The sequence below is a fragment of the Schistosoma haematobium genome, chromosome 3 (assembly GCF_000699445.3).
Source record: "Schistosoma haematobium chromosome 3, whole genome shotgun sequence".
Lineage (NCBI taxonomy): Eukaryota > Metazoa > Platyhelminthes > Trematoda > Strigeidida > Schistosomatidae > Schistosoma > Schistosoma haematobium.
In genome coordinates this window covers 23,840,990-23,854,340 of record NC_067198.1, presented here as the reverse complement: position 1 = coordinate 23,854,340, position 13,351 = coordinate 23,840,990, and positions in this window count along the sequence as shown.

The following is a 13,351-nucleotide window of genomic DNA, read 5'->3' as shown; positions in this document are numbered from 1 at the left end:
TAAACATGAGGTGGCTTGGTAAAATTCTAGCCCCTGTATTACCGGTGAAATGTCACTGTACTCTATTCAGATCTAAAATATCCCCATGCTTGATGAATAGTTGGACAGTTTATCGAACATCTTCAACGGCAAGGGTGGCCACTGTGGACAAAAATGCATGTCATGAAGAGGCCAGCGCTGCAGTGGTGCCACTCGGCTTCATCAACCCATTTTTACCAATATGTTTCTTCAAAAGCATCGTTTTATTTCTGTGCTTTCATTGAGGCAACAACAGTTCCTGGGTAGCACAAAGGACTTTTGATACTAACCACAAAAAGTAACTCCAACGTAAGCAAGGACATGCCGTTCCCGTCCATCTTGATGAAACCACGAGCATCCACAAAGACCACATGCATTGGTTATTTCCGTCATGTATGTTGAGAATGTGTACCATTTTTTAATTAGTTCATTGAATAAGAGGAAGTCGTAGAATTATGGTCTACTATGATATTAGTGGTGCTACAATAATAAAACTAATCCTAAAATTGTAGATTTGTAATGTTATAACTGCCTAATCTATAAGATCTTACGTGGAAGGTACATCATCGTCTACACCAACTCAATGCATCGTGATAATTACCAAAACATGATGGAGAACAAGCTTAGGCTGGAGATTGAACAGTATATTTAATATGAATAAAAGATATAAGGTGACATTCAGCATGGACCATGCCTGCAAGGCCGAGTCATGCCATCCGATCAACTGGAGTTCATTCAATTCATTTTTCCCGACTTCCCCATCGTGTGTTTTTTCACCACGTTGAGTGCTGAACACCTATCTTCCTAAGTGTCCCCTGTTCATATTTGAGGATTGCGTGATCAGAGCCCAATGCCACTACGAAGTCTTTTTGGGGTTCAAGACACTAAAACACTATGTGTTCTTTCATTTCGAGCAGTTTGTATAGTTTTTAAGAGGAAAGTGTAGTGGTAGACGACTTTTCTTGAATTCATTTCTGGAACTACTCTTAAGGGATCAATCGTACTAAATTACTTCATATCTTTTTGTGATTTCAAACACAATTTGAGATCCTCCACTTTTAAACTCAAGCTTTACCCAACTGGAACTCATGGGAACACCATAATACTTAAATTTTCTAAAAGTAAATGCCGCCCAGTCTGTTAGGAGGTCTTCAGCAGGTCCCACTACATAGGCATAAATTACACAAATGATTGAAGATTAGAACATTTGCATTGCTAACACTTGTTAAATGGAGCAAAAAAAGCACTGTCCTGCTACTTGCATCTTGACCAAACGTAGTCACAGCAATGTCATATCAGACCAATGTGGTGAGTGTGTAGTGACTCACATTCATAGCTAATCACGACTCGACATCACGCTACAAGTGCTTGTTGAGTAGCACTGGTAGATTCATCTAGCAATCACACATAAAAGGCTTATAAACGTGTAATTACGATTCTGTCCACCAAATGTTAAAATTACTTATTTCTTAGTAGGTCGTAACCAATATGTGTAGCTGCATGACGATATCATTGTACAAGAGATCGTATTTTTATTCTCAGCGATGCACATTTGAAATGTGCATGTCTTGTCACAAATAACGTTACAACCCTTATAAATAAACTGACCTTTTAAATAAACCTTGAACTGCTGCACATCAGTTCATATAACTGAGAAAGCTGAAATGAAGTTGTCTACAACGTTTGCTGTATACTTAGACGTGATATTTAGGAAAAATTCAATACTAAGTAATTCAGAAAATAGTCATAGAAACAGTTGAAAAAGAGAATGAAGTTTTTTGCATGAAGATCAAATATCACCGTCATCCCTTCAAGCAAATCAAAGTGGATGGCTCGTAGAAATATGGTCTAATTCGGCATAAGTTCATTTGACTTCGCCATCATAATGATAGATCTAGTCTCAAAAGTTGTTTGTTAGTTATGATGTCACAATCTAATCCATAAGATCATTAATGGAATTCACATCACTGTTATACATGCTCGTTCTATGATGACATACAACAATATGATGTTAAGTGCTTCTGGAAATCACATTTCGACTGGCAGCAAAACAATACACCTTATATGTGGTGATGCAAGTTACACGAGATGGCCCCACCTGTAAGGCCGATTAATGTCATACCGACCAATTCCTACCGCCGGTGCCAATACCCAACTCCGGTGTTACATATTGAGTGTAAAACTTCTCAGCAATTGTATGTTGTTCAGCTTCGATATTCTAGAGCACAACATCCGGTTTTTATTGGATGGAACCCCTTTCGCTTCTTTACAGACTGTGGAGGCTTCGCCGTGATTTTTGAAGCCGTCCTAACGCCTACAGAAATAAATCTTTCTTCTGGAGTCCGCTTGTAACTTGACAACTGATTTGTAACAGTGTTCAAACTTTCTTGGTGTCCTCAGACTCCAAATTTTCCATCTTTTGTTCTTCATTGTGTACTTGGATGTTTTTATCATTGGAGTACCTATGATAATATCCAGTGGAAGACCCATTTGCAAATCTACCTTGTTCACTGTCCATTTTTCTTATGAAATTGGTTGGTTTGTTTGACCCACATCCCGAAAGTCACACGCAATTTTTACAGAACGTTTTATATCGTCCTTTCAACCAATCAAGGCTCCTATAGGTTTTGCCAAGATATGATTGACAACCAAATTATCCCACACATTTAAACTTCGGATATTCTGATTTTGTTTTCACCAATCTATTGTTTTATGTGGCAAAATGGCGTCCAATACGGTTCGAATACTTCTTCCAAACATAACTTCAGCAGGAGACTCTCCATTTTTAGCAGTGAGGTTGGCGCAATTCTATGAGCTTTTAGGAATTTCGTGTTTACCTGACTTGTCTCCCTCTTTCAGCAATTTTCTTTTAAATGTATGGAAAAAGAGCACTGCCTGTTTATTCATTTGAAAGTTTTAAGGTGGAGAGCGCACATGTGTGAATTTATTATTATTGCAAAAGTGTTTGAAAGTATTAGAAGTGAATTGTAAGCCACTGTTAATTTCAAAAGACTCTCAAACTCCCAAACAGCTAAACAATTCACATAAATTGCCAACTGCTTCACCGGCTCGTCAATTTGACGAAATATGAATTTTTGACCATTTCGTGGGTCCATCCACTATGGCCACAAACACTCTTTTCCTGTATTGACATAGGAAAAACAATATATAAAGTTTTCGGGCCAGTGAGTATCCTTTGATCTGCCGATAGAATAAACCAGAATAGTAGTGAGAAAGTCTATATTTGCAAATCCTAAACGTTGGAGCGGGTAGTGTGGATATCTTTTCAAACAGACAAGACTGTTCAACATCCAATACAAAACAATAGGAATCATAACCTCTATGCAAGATAAAGTGAGTGAATACTCGAGCTTTAATGTTCTGACATTTACTTAGATGTTTGTGAGCAACTGTAAGGCAATCGACCTACGTTATTATTATTGACAAACATCATATGGGTGTAAGATCCAGACTAAGGTTTGGACAGAAGAATAGCTTTCTAGATGGGTTAGATACGCGCCCTTGCCCGGTTGAGACCAAAACGAAGTAATTGGGTAAAATGACGGTCCTGTAATTCATCATAAATTTAAATATACATTGTTACCTAAACAAATATGACCACCCAACCACTAAACCAATAATTATTCAATTAATCAAATCTAGGTTACAATAAATTAGTGAGTTGACAAAGGATGCGAAAAAGTTACCAGTCACAACAAAGCAATACCATTCTATCCTGTTTGGACAGGACACACAGAGATTCGTTCAGAAGATAATATTTGGTTCCTTTATGACACAGTGTTTCCAATTCTGGAAGAGTGCCTCAATTTACAGTCAAAAATGCACAATTCCAGTCAATACAAGCAACTCAATCAAAAATAGGAACAAACCAATATGGCTGCTGACAAGGCTAAGTATCAAGTAAAACAACATAAATGTAGTTCAGGAAGAAACACGTAAACTTAGTGAAGGTGTAAGAAAAGTAAAAACTATAATAAAATGCAAATATTAACAACTCAAATGGAATCAAAAAGACTAACAATGTACAACTAAAGAAATCAATAGGAACAAACTGCAAGCGTATTTATGGATGGATTCTCACACACAAAATATCCAACATGGATCTTCCAGTGGGTACTTAAGTGTTGTGAAGAAACCATATAGGGTTTCTTCAAAAATGAAATAATACACAATTTTCAGTGAGACTAGCATTATATTTACCGTACTTGAAAATGAGAGTGATAATAATAGAATAACAAATCAGGTTCTGTGTAGTTGAGAAGGATATTGAATGGACTTCAAAGAAAGAAAGGGAGAAAATAAGGGAATAGAAATAAAGGAGACGTGAAATACGCAAACAGTTTAGTAGGCGTGTTTATGAACACAGAGCGAGAATAAACGACTATGCATGTATCGTCAAATTAGTAACAAAAATAAAATAGAAAATAATCAAGGAAAAATAACTTATGATTGCAGTAAGATATGACGATAGAATAAATGTTTGTGCATTCATAGTTTAGAGTGATGCTATGTAAATATCAATTAAGTGAAAAGGGTAACTAAATATCGATTTGTATGAGTCGTATATGCATAGCGAAGATAAAAACGATTCGTAGAAGTTAATTTACGTGTAACACAATTTATTGTCATAATTACAAACTTCGGAATCTTAAAAATATTTATTTAGGAGGGGGAAGAGAGAAAAGAAATGAACACCTAGTGAGAGGGTTCAACCATGATAATAATAATTATATAATGAATATCGACCTCTTAAGTAAAAAATCAATTTAAATTTTTTAGTGCACTCGGATGAATACATATAGATTTATGTTAAAGTATACGGAGTAAAACCGGATATTAGTATAGACATTTGTGCAATAATAATCAGGAATGATGCTATGAATGTCACAAATAATTGCAATGGATAACCAAATGTAAATTTCTATGTGTTATATATATGTGGTGAATATAAAATGAGTCATTTAAGTTCGATATAAGATAATTTCTTTATAGTTACAGACTCGGGACGTTTAGAAACAAAATGTCGTTAGAAGGACAAAAAAATGAAAAGAATATCTAATGTGTTGAGGACCAATAATTATATTGATAACGGTAACAATTATAGATACCTACATAAGCAGACTTCATATATTAAGATAAATAAAAAGAAAACAAAAAAATAGACGTGGAAAGTTTAAAGGCTACACTTTGCTTTTCAGTCAATTAGATAGATGTCGGACATTGTTTGTACGAATCATTATTGAACGCACTGATACTCAGTCGGTGACACAATCCACTTTCGGAAAGAAAATCGTCAAGGAGACTTCTGAAAAGGGTTGCAGTCTCACTGCAACGGAGGTTTACTGACAGTCTGTTCCACTTGGTTGAGTAGCGAATAACGAAAACATTCTGACGTAAGTTTGTGTAGGTTCTTGGAATCGCTAAAATATTTTTCTTACTGAGTAGATTGTGGAATGATATCATAGGGTATGAAGGGGTGGATACCGAAGAGTAGTTAATATCGTTAATAAGCTAGTACATAAAGAAACAGTTTAATTTGATACACCTGATACAGAGAGGTTCTGATTTCAGTTCTTGACATCTTTGGTCATAGTCCTTGTTGTCGGAATATCCCAAAAAAGCTTTAATGAACCTTCTTCGAACACCTTCAATTTTAATAAGTTCATTATGCCTGCAATTACTGTAAACTAAAACACCATATTGAAGAATGGGTGGGATACATTTTCTGTATAATAATAATAATAATCACGACTCGATATTATTGAAGTTTATCATTATGATTCCACTGAACTTTCTAACTTTGGATACTTGAGATGCGATGGGCACGGAAAAGTTCAAACTAATGCTATATCTTAAACCCAAGTCACGAACAGTGTTGAGAGGTTTGAGTGTATGTTTATGTATAGTCAGATTTAAGTAAAGGCAGCGGTCAATGTGAATAAATCCACTTTTGTCAACATTAAGTGGCGAATTCTGCGGGGCAATACCCTCGTAAAACGTGTTTATTCTTTCTTGGATTACCGCTGAAATATAGCTTTCTTTCGTGGGAGAAGAGAATGAATAAACTACTTTCAGGTCATCAGCAAAAAGGAAAGGCTTACCATACTAAAAGAGGGAACACACATCATTGATAAAAAGGAGAAAGAGTAATGGACCAACCACACTTCCTTGTATAACCCCACTGGTTACATTCACAGGTTTAGAGTAGCAAGATCCAAAGCGAACGATTTGGCTACGTTCTTCTAAAAAAGAGTTGAGCCAAGATAAATGGGGATCCTGTATACCAAATGAAGAAAGATTTAGAAGAAGAAGTTTGTGTGAGTCTGTCTAAAGCCTTACTAAAATCGAAGTACAGAATTATCACTGACTGACCAACATCTCTTCTCTGGGTAATTTGATCAGAAAATGTCGTGTACGATATAAAGCATTAGTGTTTATTCATAAACCCGTGTTGGGATGGGCTAATCAGACTAGCTGAAAGTAAAAATGATAATAGCTGTTTGTGGATGATTTTTTCCATGGTTCTTGAGAGGACGGATGTCAAATTAATTGGCCTATAGTTAATAATATCAGTACGTGATCCCGTTCTGAAGTTACGGGTGATAAGAGATGTTTTCCATACACATGGATAGGTTCGATGTTCCATGGATAGGTTGAAAACTTTCAACCGAAATAGTGGGATTTCTTTACTCCCATATTACACAAACGGTGAAGGGATCCCGTCAGGTCCACCATCATAAAACGTTTTCTGGGCAGTTATGGCCTGCTTAATATTGGAGGGTATAAAATCAATTTTCCATAGGTGTCTGGATGTCAGCATTGGAAATGTAATGATAGAGCTGTAAGCTCTAGTTTTGTAGCATTGCGAGAAGTGCCTACTGAATTGTTCGCTTAAAATATTAGGGTCATCAACAATGCTTCCGTTAACTATGAAGAATTTAGTCGTGCCGAGAAAATTTGACTTCACACGGGATTTAAAAGGCAGAAGTATTGATAATTCTGGGCTTTTAATACGTAGGCCTTTTGCGTTTAGATGAAGCATTTCTGTCTATTAATTTAAGTATACTCTGAAGTGCATACACGTCATTGTGCTCGTGGTTGAGGCGTTTTAATTTCTTCAGCTTTCTTTTAAAAGTTTTGGAAGTATTCTGGCCCCTATTAGCATTATAAGCCACATGGCCAATAACTGGAGCAGTGCAGTCAAGGCAATATATCAGGTTGTGGTATAAATCAGAAAGCGCAATGTCAACATTATTTGTGGTGAAATAAGTTTCACATGGTAAACATCGAACGGAAGTTCCAGTTCGTTTCGAGGCTTTTTGACAAAACTGTGTTCTTTGGTACATTATTTCAGCTTGAGAGTTCAACTGTATAGTGCTTAAATAATGGATAAAACTCAATACAACTCTATGATCACTCATAAAATACTCATGATTGGTATGCACTGAAATAGATTCTGTCTTGATTGCAAACAATATATCAAGTACATTATTCCCCCTGGTCGGTTTTCGGATCTGTTGAACCCAACCACAAATTTCTAGTGTTTCAAGTAGCTTGTTATATTGACCTGGTATCGGAGTCGAACCCCATGTAACTTTTGGCAGATTAAAGTCACCTCCGATGATTTTAAAAGTATGTGGCTGTTGAGAAGCAATGGAAAAGATGTTTGTTAGTAATCTGTCAAACTTAGTATCCGCACGACGTGGTCTATATATGCATCCCACCAGTAAATAATTTTGGGATCCACAGTTTACAGTAACCCAAGTGGAGTCGTCTATAGCATCAAGGGATTTGTCCTCAAATTTGCACGCTTGAGTGTCTGAAGTGACATAGATAATTGTACTGCCTCCTATTCCATAACATCGACCGGTTCTAAAGAAAACATAATCATCTTCATTCAAGGAGTGATCGGATATAGATGAATTGCACCACGTTTCCGTAATAAGCACATTGGTTGGACTTACAAGGAGTAAAAGGATTCTAAGATGAGTAGTTTTATTGGACAGAGAACGGAAATTGAACGAAAGAATAAGAAACTCAGAGTTATCATGGTGAAGCAGGTTAGAGTATAAATCGCAATTGGTAGTTCCATGAATACTCGTAGGATTGGCTAAGGTAAGAGTTGTGTTATGAAGGGAAATAGATTCAACAGCTTTATCACCATCTGAAGTGTGTTTACCGTTGCCAGCAGGAAAGCCGGAGGAATAACAAGAAAAGCTTTCCCATCGCTATTGAATATAACTTCTGATAAAAGCATGGTGCACATATTGGGTACAGCTATGTGTACAAGTATTAACAAAGATTGATGATTATGACACAGTCACATAGGATCTGGGTACAGAAGAGGTACTCCAAAAGAACATGAATAACCCCACCTTCGTGATACTAGTGTGGAATATACAGCTATAAAAGGAAATCCTCAGAATGCCCAATTTTCAAAATGATGGTGGAGCCTAAGAGGAAACAACTACTGTGAGACAGTGAAAGGATATTACTCGGAAAACCGTTGTGCAAAATCAACCTTAAGCTTAAAACATACCTGAAAAGACAGCATCATGGCTGATGCAATGCACTTAACACTCATCACATAAAATTGGACGGACATGCTACACGTGCAAGGTGTTCCTGCAGGATTTTGACCATTACTCTTGCTTGGAATCATGAAATATATGAAACGCTAATGTGCGAAGCGATAAAGAATATTTCCAAACCAATTCGATTCAAAATTCATCGTAGAATCACAGTTGAACGGATATCTAAAAACCAGGATGTTTGTGTTATCAACATGCCCAGAAAACGACCGTTTGGGTATTCGGTGAGAATACAACTCCTAACTTCTAATATCTCATCATCTTTTATGACGTCTTTCATAGGTTTGAAAGTAACTAGTAGACTATCAGCTTCGTATTCCAACGCTGTTTACACCTCAATTTCTACTACCTGAGTATCTTCAAGATTCATTTGTTAATAAATCAGTCTAAAAGTGTATCAGCTAGTTCAAAATCACTGGTGTGCTAATACTTAATCTTGCGTTCTTAACCCAGGAGTTTGGTTCTTCATTGTAGCAGCCAGTTTGCCGTATATACTGGGATCCCCTTTTCGGACCCGAATACGACCAGCACTGGCTCATAGTCAGCTGGAAGCGTGAACTGAAGTCCAAATACCATCTTGTGAAATTTCTTTGCAGCAAAGAAAATTAACAGTGTTTCCTTTCCAACCTTACCAAAAGTACGTTCCACCACAGTTAACCATCTAGCTACGAGTAGTATTGTCTTCTGAAATTCAAGTGGCAGGATTTAGGAAATAACTGCCCGAATGCCGTTGTTCGAATCGACTGATGCTGCTAAAGTAAGTAATGCTGAACCGTAATGCGTAAATAACATTTCAAAGACTCGAAGTTTCTTGATTTCCCAAAAGGAAGCTTGACAACCCTATTTTATACTCATAACCAGGTCATTACACGGAGCACGTATGCGATAAACGTTCGGTAGAAAGGCTCCATTATAGCCAAAGAGTCTCAAAAGAGATCGTAATGTCGTAATGCCTTCTTCACTTTAAAATGTAGTCGGTTATGTTGGAACAAATCCTTGTGAGTATTAATCGATAGATCTTTACTTCCAATTGTTACAGGGGTTTGTAAGTATATGTCTGATAAATCCGATTTTGCAAAATACTTGCCACCACCCAGCTTGACAAGAAGAGCTGCAGGTTTAGGTGCGGGATACCGGTAAAATTTTAGAGCTTCATTTAACCCAATGGAGTAATCCGTGCATAAGCGAACAATATCGTGGGATTTATTGACAAACACTCTGTGCAGCACAATATGAAAGGTTCACAGGTTCAATAGCCTCCAATTTCTGAATCCATTATAGTGCCTGCCCAGTCACTGGAAGAGAAGCATAAAGCACAGGTCTTTTGGGTCGATAAACACTGTAGCCCCAGATCTGAGTGTTTGGAAAGCCTTAGTTTTTATGCAATTATACAATCATTCTGCAAACATGTAGTGCTGTCTTTGTAACACGGCGTTCTTCTGGTACCACTCCTAGGAGTTAGAACTTTTGACTCTTATGCAGGTGTTGTTGACAGAATGGTCTGCCAATTTTAGAGACCTAACCTCGATAAATCGAGTTCTGAATTCTTCGTAAAGTATACTGTTGTACTCGTTGTTACATTAACTTTGGAATGAGTGCAGGACACCTCTCTAATTATATCTAACTTTCTATCGAAGCACTGTGTGCCAGTTGTGTCTTCGGGTGAATTGTGGATCTTTCAAGTTTCTGGGCTGATAAGAGTAGCGTTAGATGCTGTATCGCGTTGAAGATTAATAGGGTGTTTATCAATGTTACATATTTTCTCCGGTGGTAAAATATGCTCAGATACGAGCAGACAACATAGTTTTAGTTGTCGCATCAGGCCTGTATTCTTTGAAATAGGGTATTGAAAGATAATGTTTAGGGATTCTTTTTCTGCAACGATGATCTTTATATACACAGACCTTTTTGTAATGACGACCTTCACATAACCAGCACTGAGATGAGTGCTAGTTGTCTGTGAGGGATGGTATTCGTGAGCCATAATCTTGCTTCTAGCCCACAGCATAGACATATGATCGCAAGATATGAAAATATCTTATAACAGGTTTACCAATCTCTGGTATTTCATGGTCACTTGTTGTAGCGTTATGTTAAGATACCTAAATTTTACTCAAATTCTGCTTCTGGCATCAGCCTCTTCAGGAGATCAGAAACTGCATACAAGTGCGGCACAGTCAAACTGATCTGCCATTGCTGATGGTGTAAACCATTCAAATTCGCGAATTACTAAACCTGCATGTTCATGCAGTCATCGTCACCAGCTTTCGTTAAATTGAGGTACGAATAACAGTTATGAAACAAAGATGACTGGTCAGCAAAGATTTCTGATGGGATGTCGATTGTTGCATGGAAAGAAAAGTATTTTGAATTCTTCGAAAAGGTGGATTTACCGTCCTCTTCGTCTAACCCAGCCAAGTTTTCTCAGGAGTATACTTATAGTGTGTGCTACTGATGTTGTCAGATATAAGTAGTAAGCGTCATCAATCGAAAGTGAAATACCTGGCAGAATAATATTAAGAAGAGCATAAAAAGAGGACGAGACCAATGAATAATTTCTTTGGAAATGAAGGAACGTTCAAGTTTGAGACAACTAATTTACATTTTGCAAATTGCGTATTCCTTGATTTTACTCAGATTTTCTGTAATGTTGTGTTCAAATACATCTTGTTGCGCCCACTTGTGTTTTCGTTCAATACATTCTGATCTTCGTGGAGCCATCAAATGTATTGAAGTCGACCCTGAACAAATCTTCACACTACTTGAACCAGGGTCCGAATACGATACCAGCCAAACCTTTGAAATAAAGTTCATAAACATAATTAATAATGGAATCCGTAACTGGGTTACATGAATCATCAGTAATTCCTCCGTGATTAAGGTTCACCTGTTGGTTCAGGATTTCCAGGATACAAAGTTAGAACTGTTCATGCCGTTTTTCCTTATTTTCAAGCTAAGCTTAGTAACAGTCATTGTTATTGGTACACATCATCCTCAGTGTTACATTCTGTACTTGATTATAACAAACTAACGGCATTATTAGTGCGGAATCCTAAAGCCGCAAATTGGGAGAATCAAAAGAAGTAATTATTGCGTAAGAATTACTGATGTGCAGAAATACATGGGCATTTACAGATATAAGGGTTGACTATAACATTATTATAATTCGGTCAATCTTCACGGAGGTTAGTTATACTACTCTTCAATTGTAGCATGCTACGTTGATATTCTGGAGGGCTACAGTCGGTCCTATTTGGATAGTGAGTCCCGTCAGCTTCACTTTGGCGTAGACTAGGAGCTCACACAATTCTCATCCAACTCGAATAGGTCCGGGATCATCCATACATATCCCCTGTAATGGCAATCTACAATGCATTTCAGAATTGTGTATCTAGACTGACGTATCTCGAGCTTAGTGCGTATCACAATAAATTAAGGGAAGTTTGAATAAGTTTATAAATATTATTTCTATCTTGAATTCACTTTATGACACTTTTACGTTAAAAAATACAATCAAAAGAATCCTTTTAAACACTGTCTGCTATAATCATACAAGAATTACGGTGGAATTCTTGGGTTGACTGAGCAGATGTAAGACAGATTATGGAATATTTTTGCGTGAAATCCAAGCTTCTAGTGGATCTCGTCTTTAGACTCTCCTGATATTATTCGTGTGCTATAACTGATTGCTGTTTCAGAGTTTTCCTTTTCAGAGCTAGGAGATTTTATGAACTTGCTGTATTACCAGTTGTCCTTTTCCCCTTTTCTCTCTTCCTGCAAAGTCCCAAGAACTTGAAATATCTTTGGGCTGACTGCAAAACACCACAATACTGGGAAGCTTGTATTTTGTGAGTAGCTAATTAGATTATCTGCCATGCGTCGTGCTTTAAATGCCTGAAATTTGTAAGAATTGTTATTGATTTCAAGCACAGAAGTCCATGCTATGCAACAAATTGATGAAAACAATAATAACATGGTTCAGACCAAATGAAATGCTCTCTTCTGATGAGGATGGTTTGTCATTTTACTTTATTCGATTCGGCACATAATCAAGTACGCTTGTATTGCTAAATAGTATTCTCCCATTCTACACTCTGATTCTGTATCTTAATCGTAAGTTATTTCAATTCGAAAACAAAATGGTGATAAAACGTGCTTGCAGTTTATTTGAAATTAGCTCAAGTTAAGTATCTCATACCTGATTTGTAATACTGAAACGTGACTCCAGTTTAACACCCACTACCCAACCCCAACATTTTAGCATCATAACTGATGTCAGTCGTTTACGAAACCATACCATGTTGTAATCATGATTCTCACCAATCGCTCAAATCTTAATGCATAGTCCTAACCTCTCTCCTTTACTGCAAGTAATGAAATAGTATGTAAAGGATTTGTCATGTTGACACCATTATTCCACCGTAACTTAATTTCCTTTTGTTGTTTATTGCTCCGTGAATAGACAATGCTTCCAAAATTGTTGACTTGCATCCCAGGGTCGTTGATATTTCATCTATTTATCTAAACACATAAATGTTGGTAAAAAGGAATTCCACATAATACAAATAAGGGCGTGAAAAGACAAAGAAAAAGAGGCAAGTATGATAAAAAAAAGAAAAAAGAATGGAAATCGGCCTATGGAAGCGAAACAAAATAGTTATAGAAACAGTAATGAAGGAGGCAGTCTAAATAAAAAGGGATTCGATTTGTTAAGGGAGTTT